The 11,999-nt window shown below is 42.9% G+C and overlaps 1 protein-coding gene across 2 annotated transcripts in view; it reads left to right on the top strand.

Annotated features, from left to right (window-relative positions):
• Positions 1 to 325: 325 nt before the first annotated feature.
• Positions 326 to 11,999, top strand: part of Fmn1 (formin 1) — a 366,255-nt gene continuing 354,581 nt past the window's right edge. For both annotated transcript variants that reach the window (XM_085696503.2, XM_085696502.2), the window contains exons 1-2: positions 326 to 439; positions 896 to 1,016. The gene's annotated coding sequence lies outside the window, so the exon portion shown is untranslated. The remainder of the gene's footprint in view (positions 440 to 895; positions 1,017 to 11,999) is intronic.

The following is an 11,999-nucleotide window of genomic DNA, read 5'->3' as shown; positions in this document are numbered from 1 at the left end:
GCAGCCAGCCAGACCAGAACACGCACCCTGGAATGGTAGCAAACAAGGGGGCTGGTCCCCAGAAACAGGTTGTCACCTTTGCCGTTCACTTAGGCCTAGCCTAAAAACCACCACGTCCGACCCAGCAGGCAGGTCCCAGGCCGGGCAGTGAGGGTTCAGCAAGGTCAGTTAACTTGGCGCTGCGGCTTTCTGCCCGCCTTCCCATCCTTAGCACAGCAGCCGCTAGACATTTCTATTGGTCAGCATAGCTGTCTATCAGTCCATCGCGCACCTCCCCCAAACAGCCTGTCAGGTAGGCGCGTGCTGGCGAGGCGGAGCTTGCGCCTAAGGGGCGGGGCCTCGGCGGTGGAAGGCGCAGCGGCCGCTTCACCGCTCTGACTCTGGACTGGAGCGCGGAGGCATCCTCGCAGCCGCTGCTACTCCTGCTGTAGCTAGTCAGGTAAAAGAGTCTTCTTCCTGGCCGTCTGCCCCACGTCTTCTTCCCAGCCAGAGACTGCCCGCTCGGTGTCCCCGGCTTTAGGGTTCTGGTCAGCGCTGATAAGCTCCTACCTTAGCTTCCTCTCTGTCGAGTTGGTTCCTTCAGCTCTGCAGCCCGGCTGCTGGGTGCTGGGAAGTGCGTTGGTGGCCCCTAGAATCACCCCAACATCCCTCTCTACAGAACTCACATCGTTAACTCTCAGGCCCTAACCTTCTTGACCTGTCAGTGCAGTCTCATTCCAGCTTGGCTCAGGAAAGCTGGGAGGGTTGGAGGGCCAATGAGGGGAAGAAGGCTCCCCCCGCCCCCCGTAACGATGCAATTATACTGCAATGAAGTTGGATTGAGAATAGAAGCTGCTTCCTGTTTGTCTTGGCAATAATGAGGGTATCTGTTGCTGCACTGTGCTTGTATTTATAGGTGGCATTCAGCATCACCGTTTTCTTCAGGCATCATGTCATCATCACAACCATCACAAACAACATCATCTTCTCCTCCATTCAGAACTCTAGCTCCCTGAAGGCCGTCTCTGTTCCTTTGTGTAAGTGTCGGACACTCCTCTTTCCAAGAGTGGGCAATGTCCTTGTCTCCAGAAGCCACAACCAAACCTTGTTTTAACTCAAGGACAACTAGCTGGGAACAGTGTGTGTGTGTGTGTGTGTGTGTGTGTGTGTGTGTGTGTGTGTGTGTGCATGCGTGTGTGTTGGGTGCTAGGGCAATATTCCCACTTGCAACTGAGGTTTCCAAATGAATCTTTCTGTTTTAATCCTCAACATTTCTGCTTACTAACTCCTAGAGAGTTTGATGTTGGCACTGACACAGTCATGGTGGGCTGAATACAGGGTCTGAGTACAGAGCTGTGTAAGGCAAGTTATACCCATAACGAGTTAAGCCTTTGAGCAGACCAGGTCAAGCAGCAAAGCATCTGACTTTCTCCCACAGTGACTCCAGTTGTACCAAAGCTTGCTTTGTATTCATGCTTGCAGACAGGGTATGTGTCACTGTGGTGTTTCACCATAGGGGGAATCTGACAGAGAGAGAAAGAGAGAGAGAGAGAGAGAGAGAGAGAGAGAGAGAGAGAGAGAGAGAGAGAGAGAGAGAGAAATAAATTCTATTGTTTACATCAGAAGGCATTTTCTAGATATACCTCTGAGACTCGACAACCATTGCTTAGCTCTTTCCAGGGCTTGCTGTAAGGTCTATTAGATCTCTGATTTATTAGCCCTCTCTTAGGAGGAAAGTATTAAAGCTGGGAATCGAAGATCAGATTACCCCCTCATCGTGGAATCATTGCTTTAGAGTGTTTCAAATCTCTCGATTCTCCTCAGCCAGAGACACCTAAACAATCATCTTCCTTTCTCTCAGGGGTATGCAATCTAGTGCAGCATCAACAAGTAACAGGTTTCTAGGCACACTGCAGGAATTAGGGCATAGTAGCCTCGTTGGAGGGAAGCTATGGTGAAAACCTGACAGTGGGTTATACTGGCTAAACTCACAAACCCAGTAGGTGTAGTTTCAAGTCCTGGGCCAACCTTAGTTGAATGATTTTTGTAAGTCAACTTCTTGAACTTGACTTCTCATCTGAGAAATACAGATAATCTCTCTCTCTCTCTCTCTCTCTCTCTCTCTCTCTCTCTCTCTCTCTCTCTCTTCATGTAGGGAAGTTGTAGATGGAAATAAAATAATGTAAGTAAGATGCTTAGTAATTTCCTGGCACATGGGAATGGTGGAATTAGTGATCATTGCTTTTAGTAATACTAGCCAACAAGAATAACAAAGGCCCCAAAATGTGTGTCTTCTCTCTTTCTCTGTTTGTTTTAGATCTCAGTACATATGCCAACAGGGAATGGTCACCTTCAGGTTCCCGATGGGATTGTCTCTTAAGGGTCCTAACAATTGAAGCTATCTGTGTTTAAGCAGCCTTGTCGTAGGAACTCCAGCCTGTGCAAATGCTTAGCAAGCTTTTGGTTAGGATACATTAAAGCTGATGAAGCCTTTGGGGAAACTTCTCTCTGGTCTTTGGGGGGACTTCTCTCTGGTCTTCGGGCCTGTCCTAGGCTGTGCTTTTCTTACTGGCTCTTCACCACACTGTCTTGATAGGTTGTGCCTTCTGCAGACTCATTAGTGACTGTATTGGCTTCTACCCAGGGGAAGTCAAATAGCTTTGCTTCAAATGTCTGTGGGAACTGAAGCCTCTCTAAATCACGGCCCTGAAATAACTTATTGTGTGGCAGCATGATTCTCTTCTAAGACTACATACTAGACAGAACCACTGAATAACTATGTAGTTCGTATCTCTTATCCCAAGAAGTTCACATCATTCCATCTGCTTTGCGGAGGGGAGTACTTGGATATCTGGAGTTTGTTGTCCTTTATATTAGTAGGATGGTTTTTATTGTGTGGGATAGAAGTCCAACAGAAAGTATCCTAAACAAAAGGATGAGCATTTGGGTCTCACATGACTGAGCCAACTGGTACCTAATATCCTGGTGCGGAAGCTGTTCTACTCCAGATGGCTCCCAAGTTTTAGGGGGTCCTGCAGTTGCCATCCTGCTCTCTAGCTCTTTGTCTTTGGGTATTTCTACCAGGTCTCTTTTAGCTCTGCTTCTCCCTCCCCTGTTGATCTCACTCTGTTCCATTCCCAACCCTGCCCTCCCAGCGCCTTCATAAACTCTAGATTCACATCCTTCTAGTTCCAGAACCCAAGTCCTAAGCAAAAAGTCCCAGGGAAGAATTGCTCTTGATAAGTCCTTTATGCACAGGTATGGCTTGCCTAGATGAAAATGCTTTGGTCAAGAGGGTGGGGTGCTATAGACCTTCTGATAACTGATGGTTGAGTTTCATATCCTAATCTTCTGCCATATCCAGATAAAAATCGGTGGGGCAAAGGAAGAGAAGTAGAAACTGGGGGCACTTTGGGACTTGGTATGATGGTGGTCAACATGGTTGATGGAGAACTGAGGAATATCTTTCTCTGACCTGGCAAAAGTGCTCCACGGTCGTTATGTTGAAGCTCTGGGTTCATGCATATCATTGCAGACTGGACTGGGTTCCAGGTGACCTTGCTTTTGATATTTTAAATTGAAACTTTATTTGTGTAAGCGAGAAACGTCGTCAGGGATGTCGAAGAACTTGCAGTGATTCCACTGTTGGCGGTTTGATCATGTTTGGAGTTGTCCGTAATCTCTTCTGGGCCACATTTGTTTAACACCTGCTATGTTTTTTTGGATGTACATAGTATTTGGTTTAAAATCAGCTTAATTCTTAGCGGGTCTCAGCCTGTGTGTTGGCATTCATCCAACGTGCTTGATCATCGCAGAGATGCTAAACCGCGAGAAGCGAATGTGAGCCTGCACCAACAGGCTGGCCTCTGGAAGGAAATGAAACATCCTCGTGTTTAGGGTCTGAACTGCAGACAAAGCAGTGATCCGTGTGCCCGGTAAAACAATAATTACTGTAGTTGGAGGAGGTAGAGTGAGTACGACCTGCTGAACTCAGCAGCATAAAAGGCTGAAAACTCAGGAATGGGCTGTCTTCCTTGCAGTTTCTGGGTCTTTTGGTGAAGAGTAAAAGCAATCTCAAGACAGTGGAGTAATCAGTGGTTTTCTGTACTCACCCAGTCCTCGAACATATCCTACCCTAGTGCCTCTGTGGTTATGGGAAGAATTGTTCCTTCATTGGGCCTCCCTACTGAAACTGAACAAATCTCTGAAATTTTCTGCAAGAAATAAGCGTCTAGCCAAGTCCTTTTTATTTTCCCTTCTCCAAACCAGCACATCTCTTGTTTCCCTGCCTTAATCAAAACTGACTCTTTTGTTTTCTATTTTATTACTATTCATCCCTGTACTCCTATCCAAAGTGTCACAGATCATTGTTAAATACCGATATACTTCGAATTGAACACATTTTTCTTTGGTCTTCCAAGTGACAAGCTGTTGAGGGTAGAATGTTGAGGTTGGCAGGACGTTTTAGCATTTATGTTATCCACCAGGGTTGAGACATTAATTGAGAAGCAGCAGACTGGAGAGGATAGATAAAGAGCAGCCCAGGAAATAGCATTATGTCGCAGCTGACAGGTCCAATTCTCACATCCCTGCCCTGAGCTTTCCCTTCTCAATGAGAGGGCTCTAGGGCATGTTCTGGGGGAAAGAAGTACAGTGGACATAAATGACCCCAACATTGATACATTAAAAAAAACCATCAAATAGAGCAGTGCTATTAAACAAGCCTTCAGCCACAGCTGTTCTCCTCTGAGCCCATGTGGACAGCTACTCACGCTCATCCAGCTGTTCTGCTCTAAGTCCACATGGACATCTGTTCACACTCATCCAGCTGTTCTGCTCTGAGCCCACGTGAACATCTACTCACACTCAGATGTTCTGCTCTGAGCCCACGTGAACATCTACTCACACTCATCCAGCTGTTCTGCTCTGTGCCCACGTGGACATCTGTTCACACTCATCCAGCTGTTCTGCTCTAAGCCCACGTGGACATCTACTCACACTCATCCAGCTGCTCTGCTCTGTGCCCACGTGGACATCTGTTCACACTCATCCAGCTGTTCTGCTCTGAGCCCACGTGGACATCTAATCACACTCATCCAGCTGTTCTGCTCTGAGCCCATGAGGACAGCTACTCACACTCATCCAGGCTTGATGCTATTTCCTGTGATACCAACATAGGAAAAATGACAGATGTTTCAAAAAGAACAAGAACCTTCTTGGTTTGTAGAAAAAGTCTTCCCCATTAACCCATTCCTTGTAGTAATTCTGATTTCTTAAAACCTGACACTCATGCCAATGAAGTCCACATGAAATTGTGTGAATGGACCGTGTCACCTATAGACGAGGAGGCACTCTTCTAGGTGTGTACAGGTGACCATAGTACTACCATTGATCTCTGAGTGTTCCCACAAATGCCATATCTCTCTCTAGAGTCCCAGTTTTTTGTTTTTTATTTTTTGGTTTTGTTTTTTGAGACAGAGTTTCTCTGTGTAACAGCATTGGTTGTCCTAAATTAGTTTTTCTAAGCATGAAAATGCAAGGATTTTGCACTTTGATGGTGTAAAATTGCTGAATTAGGAGGTAGAAATTATTTTGGAATAATTGCTATGATGATAGTTAATGACCATTCTCCTCTGAGAGAAATAAACATTGTTTTTACATGCATTCAGGCCTCAAGAGGTGCTAAGTAAAATTTCCTTGTTCCTTGAGAATACAATATCTTGTCTTCTACCTAGAGAATAGTTTGTGCGTACTATAGGAGTGGTTCTCAACCTTCCTAATGCTGCAACCCTTTAAATACAATTCTTCATGTTGTGGTGTGTCCCCCCAACTATAAAATCATTTAGTTGCTACTTCATAACTGTCATTTTGTCACTGTTATGGATCATCATGTAAATATCTGATATGCAGGATTTCTCATATGCAACCCACAGACTGAGAATCTCTCCGTTAGAGGTAACATGTAAAACTGTAGACTTCCGCTTTGCTGTGTTCATTGTCAAGAAGCGTGCCTTGGTGCTCTAAGCCCTGTGAATACTAACAGAGCTGGATTTTTGCCATTCCAGGACATAGTTCATGCACCCTGATGTTCTAATAAAGAAAAAGTTCTTAGAAGATAGTCAGTCTAAGGGCAGGCAGTGAGAAGTGACTGTTACCTCATCAGCCTGGGCTCATCCTGTGCTAGCATAGAAGATTTAGAAACCTTGCCTCAGTTATTAGCTCTGCTGACTCCTCATGTGCAGAAAGCAATTGGCACTGAACCTCTTATACAGAAGGACCAGGACTCAGAGAGCTTAGTGTGCTTGCTCAAGGGCACAAATCTAAGTAGATTCTGGTTAGTGTGTTGCCCACTTGCAAGGCTTACATTCTACTTTCTATGCCCTAGTAGGGCAGTGAGAATACTCCTGGTTTTAATTTATTTTACTTTAAAGCAGGATAAGCCATAAATATAGTGCAATATTTTGAGTACAGATCTAGTAAAAAAAAAAAAGCTTTTATACTCTTTAAAATGGTCATCTGTTCTCTTTTTAGATGAAGGCAGTCACTTTGGACAAATTTCTAAGCCTGGCGCATATTTGGAAAGCTTTGCAAAAAGAAATTAAACTAACAGATCTGCAGAAAGTGGAATGAATTTATAGAATTGGCAGCAGTCCTGGCCTTGTTTGACAGTGTCCTCATCTCCACGTATCTGCTTCTTCCGTAGCATCCTCTACTGCTTACCCATAGCCGACTGGCAGGGCTTTTGAGTTCTGGTTTTGCTACCCATTCAAGTCCCAGGTAAATAAGGTGAGAACATTCTTGAGTGGATAGTACTGTCTTTGCGTTAAGTCCACTTTGTGGTTTTTTCATAAGCTAGTCCCAATTTTAAGATCTGCAAACATATATTAATTTTAATCCTTAAGAATATTTGAAGAATTTTAACTTCACAAAAATCACCGTTTCTTAAGAAAGACTATGACAGCTTGCTAAAGAAAACATGTGTTCTTAATCACCATTCATAATTATTACACACAAATTCTGTAAGGAAATGACAAGGTAGTTTTCTTATTGTACAGTAGAAAACAGTGAGATTAGGATGTGAAAAATGACTCGTCCAAGGTCACTCCTGCTCAGTAGCACAACTAAGAATAGATCCAGGTCGCCTGACACCCTCGCTTTGTCCATTACATCACTGAACTCCTTTCTGGAAGGAATTGCTCTTCTAATTCCAAAAAAAAAATGAAGAGGGCAAAGGGTAGTGACATCCTAGACTCAGTTTGGGTGACTTGGCGTTTTCGTCCCCTCCCACACTTACTTTCACTTTAAGATGAAACGTATCCATAGCTGTCAGTTTATCACTATTGACTAAATTCAAGAGCTCAGGTAGGTCAGATTTATTATGAAATGTAAGTCACAAGCTGAACAAATGACCAAGCAAGGCGGCACTTCTACTTGAAGCACACCTACAAGAAAGCAGACAAAGGGAAGGGTCTAGCCTGGGAATACACACAGAGAGCTGTGTGGTAGCCTGGGAATACACACAGAGAGCTGTGTCATGGGCCCTGGAAAATAGCATAAGAAAATGAATGCCATGAACACAAAGAGACTTGAAAAACTGTTCTGATAATTTTTTTAAAGGAGTGTAGAGGGCTTTCACTGTTACAGTTTCCTTTCCACGATCAATCCAGAGTGGGGAGACAGAATTACTAAAGTCTCATTTTGCTTTGGTCTGTTTCATCCAAGCCAAGAAGATGAGTATCCCCATCAGTGAGAACAGCCGCGAGACAGGAATCTTCCCTCTTTATTCACTAAAAGCAACTTTTATTTCTGTTTTCATCATGCTCTTTCTTGTGAAGGTCAAGTAGTTGGCCTCCACCATCCTTAGCGCTCTAGCACTGCCCAGAACTGTGGTCTGGGAGAATCGTAGCATGCCCCAGCGTTGGCAGAGGGGCCTTCTGGTCATGGAGTAGTAGGCCACATGACTGGTACTGTGGCACCCAGCATTTTGCCATCACAACTCTCTCAACTGTAGTGTTCAGATCACAATCTTCGTGACGTCTCCTGTGTACCCACCTACCTGCACATACTACACACACACCTGCAGGGTGTTATGGCTTCCTTGGTGACTGCCAGGAAGCAAGGCATGGATCTCCCTTTTTTGGGTCTTTACATCTCTCTCCCTCTTTACGTCTCAGAACTCTGAGAGAGCCCTCCCTTCTTTCATGTTTTTTTTTGGGGGGGGGAACTCTTAATATCTAAAGTTCTCTCTCTCTCTTTTAATAGTCTCCAAGAAATTCTCTAAGAAGATTGTATATCCTCCTGAGAAATTCTTCTGAGAGATTGAGATTTGGGGAGATCTAGAACTACTGATCAGCTATTTCTGTTTTTCTACTTACCTCACTTGTCCTGATGCACTTACTTCCCATTTGGATGCCTATCCAGGAGAAAGGCAGGAAAATAAGATGAATCTAGATTAATATCTCTGAATGTTACTTTTCTCTAGAACCATGGTACCTTTGGGATATATTGTAAATACCCATTTCCCTTCTTCAAAGGACCCATATATTCACCACCACATCTCTGGCCACACCTAGGTAAATGAGCAATAGAGTTTTCACCCAGGAGGGGATACACGAGATATTTTCTTCCGTTTTTTCGACTGGAGGAATACAGAATGTAGGAATCACTCAAGTTAAATTATAGGGAAGTGCTCCAGGGTCCAACCTGAGAAACCGACTCCCTAAGGTTCTGCTTCATCTTCTTCCTGCTCCTGGCAAACTCTCCTCTTTCTCTAATTTCATAAAATGGTCCATGAATGCCCCAGCATCACATTTGCTTCTGGTTTTGATTAAGGTGTCTTAAAACCCAGCCAGATTCGGCCACTTTCGGGCAAATGTAATGTAAGAATGATCCCCACTTTGCCAAGAAAGAAAACCAGGGTGAAGGGGAAACTGAAATCCAAGATAGGTGAAGCAACTGTAAGATAGAGTCTAGCCACCGCGTAGGATGTGTTCATCGAGTGATTTAAAGGGACAGCTGCAGGAGTTGGGTTTGTGATTCCTGAGCACACTTTGCCATGGTTTCAAAAGAATGCTTTTAGTTCTAGCCACTGCCTTGGCTCCTAGAGAGAGCTGAGTGATCATCAGGATTTTCAAAGCTGGAAGCTCTTGCCTTTGAGGGCTCTCTCAGTGCTGGGGATGGAAAAGTCAGGATGAGCTATCTCAGGAAGCAGGAAGTTTGCAGGAGTTTAAAGGGGGCTGGACAAGAGAAGAGCTGGATTACCATACAAGCAGTCAGAGCAAGAAAATGATAGAAATAGATTTGGATCAGAATGAGAGAAATATTTTTACATATTTAGAGCTACCTGGAATGCCATGTGGTTTCCTTTTGTGGTGGAAAAGTGAGTTCAAGGCAAGGTGATTAGGTGTTCATAAAGGCTGCAGTGAAGGAGAGAAGGGGCACAGTGAATAATATCTAAGGTTTCTTTAAAGATTGCATTATTTCCCTGTGAGTAGCATTAACTCCTAGACTATAAATGCCAGCCTACTTTGACAGAATGCAGTAGGAGTTAAAGCTCTTTGCAAACATAGTTTTATGAAATCTCTCTTCTCCTACTAAAACATATATAAAAGCTTCAGAGCTTGATTGGCAGAATTCATTTCCAAAAGTAAAGGTAATAAGAATTTGTTTATCCTTTGTATTATAGTCAGTAGTGATTAGAGTTGTTCATAGGCAATGAGTTGTTCACTGAAGTTGAAAGAAATAACTATTGTAATATGAATATAATGATGCTAAACATGGGGAATGCTGGATTTTTACATAAAATGAGTAGATTCCTTGAATTATTCCAAATTATACCTTAAAGCTTTTCAAATAAATAATGTATTTTAATTTCTGTGTTCTCTGTGCATGTGCGCTTGTATGGGTGAGTATGAGTGTGCGCTCATGTGTGTCTGCATTTGGAGGCCAGAGATCGATACCTAATGTCTTCCTTGACTGCTCAATTGTTCATATTAAGGCAGTGTCTCTTGCTGAACCCAGCACTCACCATTCCTACTAGTCTTGTAAGATTCCATCTCTGCCTTTTGAGTGTTGGGAAACCAGGTAGTACTCAATATCCAACCTGACTTTTATATGGCTTTTGGGAACCCAAACTCCAGCTGCCATGCTTGTATAGCAAGGGCTTCATGTTTACACAGCAGGCTGACATTATCTAACAGTAGGTAAAATGCCTGAAAATGAACGTAAAGGAAACGTCCCTAGAAGCTGCACGTATGAGTCATCTTCCCAGCCCTGAAACACACTTTATGAAAATAATGTATGTTGGTTATTAAGAATTCTGATAAGGGGCTGGAGAGATGGCTCAGTGGTTAAGAGCCTTGACTGCTCTTCCAGAGGTCCTGAGTTCAATTCCCAGCAACCACATGGTGACTCACAACCATCTGAAATGAGATCTGGTGCCTTCTGCTGGAATGTAGAGCTCTCATCATAAAATATAAATAAATTAATAAAAGAATTTCAATAAGGCCCAAAATTATGAGAGCAAATAAAAATTATCTCATACTATAATTCCCATTATTAACCTTGGATGCACATTATTTCAGACATCTATATACCTGGATGTTTGTAAATGTTTGTATAGAAATGAATAACAAATATAACAAAAATAATATAAAGTTTTGGATTCCAAGCAATTAGAGAAAATGAAGCTAAAGGAAAAATGAAACTTCAACTAAATTTACCTCATTTCAGATAAGTTATTTCTTTAAAATCTCTGACTAAAAATAATATGAGTTTTGGTTAAAAATAAGTTATACTTATAAATTATTGTCCTCATATAGCATCAACTGATTGCTGTCTCTTCCAGATGTGCACTTTTGAAACTTCTCCCCTCTCTTCCCTACACCTTGAGTATTATTAAATATTCTTACTTCTGTGCCCTTCTATTTTGTTATTCTGTTTGGGGCTGCAAGTGCAATTTGTGTAGTCATGGTGCCAAGCCTAAGTGGCTTTCCTGTATGCCAGCTCTGGGGATGTCTCCTTTGTACTTCATTTTAAGGTATTTTACCTACTGTTAGATAAATGTCAACCCACTATGTCGGCATAATCCCTAACGCTTTAGATCTCTGAAAATGTATGAACTGCTAGCCTTATTGTTTGCTCACCAAAATGTTATTGCATATTAACTTACTACCTGGAATTTCCACAGAAAATCCATGTTAAAGCACACATAACCCACCCCTGTCCTCAAAGAATGAGTGCAGCCAACATACAGTAAATTCCTCTTGTGTTGGCTCCAAGGCAGCTGTTTTACTATTATTTTCCCCACATAAGACCTGGCATTCCATCGTCATTTGATAAATATGTGTTTTACGAAGTCTTTCTGGGCCATTTGCTGTGATAAGTGTGTGAAAAGTTGTGTCTAATTTTTGTCTTGATCCATTAGGAAGACATATACTGTGTCTATTCTATAGATGGCAAAGTTGAGTCTTGGCAAGTAATATCCTGATTTTACAAAAGGAGTCGAGTGTCAATTTCATGGCATCAGGACTGGGTCATTGGTTCTTAGCGGTAATGGAGGAAGGAGAAGCACTCCCATTGATGTGATCCTGTGAGGTGAGGTGTATAGCTATGTATGGACAGTCTAAGAGTTAGAAGGCTCTTTGGTCCAGGATCCCTGCTATCTACTTACTAGATGTATAATAACAGAAAAGCCCTTCACTCCCCTAAGCCTTTTTTTTTATTTCTGTAAACTAGGGTTACAGTGAGAGTATTAAATGAAATAATGTAAATTAAATACATACAATAGTACCTCCCTGAGGGTTCAAGCAGTAGCAGCTATTGGCATTATTCGTAATTTTATAAAGCACTCTGGATGTTCAAATAAAAGAATACCTGCCCATCCACCCAGGCTTTCCAGGGGATGAGACCTTTTTCTTGCACTCTGCTGAAAGCCCAGGAATTCATCTGCTGACAAGCAGATAGAATCTCGGTAGGAAGAGAAACGCGAAGCGTGGGTTGGAGAGGTCCCGCTGAGGCGC

Source organism: Myodes glareolus, chromosome 10 (assembly GCF_982192425.1).
Source record: "Myodes glareolus chromosome 10, mMyoGla1.1, whole genome shotgun sequence".
NCBI classification, from domain to species: domain Eukaryota; kingdom Metazoa; phylum Chordata; class Mammalia; order Rodentia; family Cricetidae; genus Myodes; species Myodes glareolus.
This window is presented reverse-complemented; position numbering and strand designations above follow the sequence as displayed.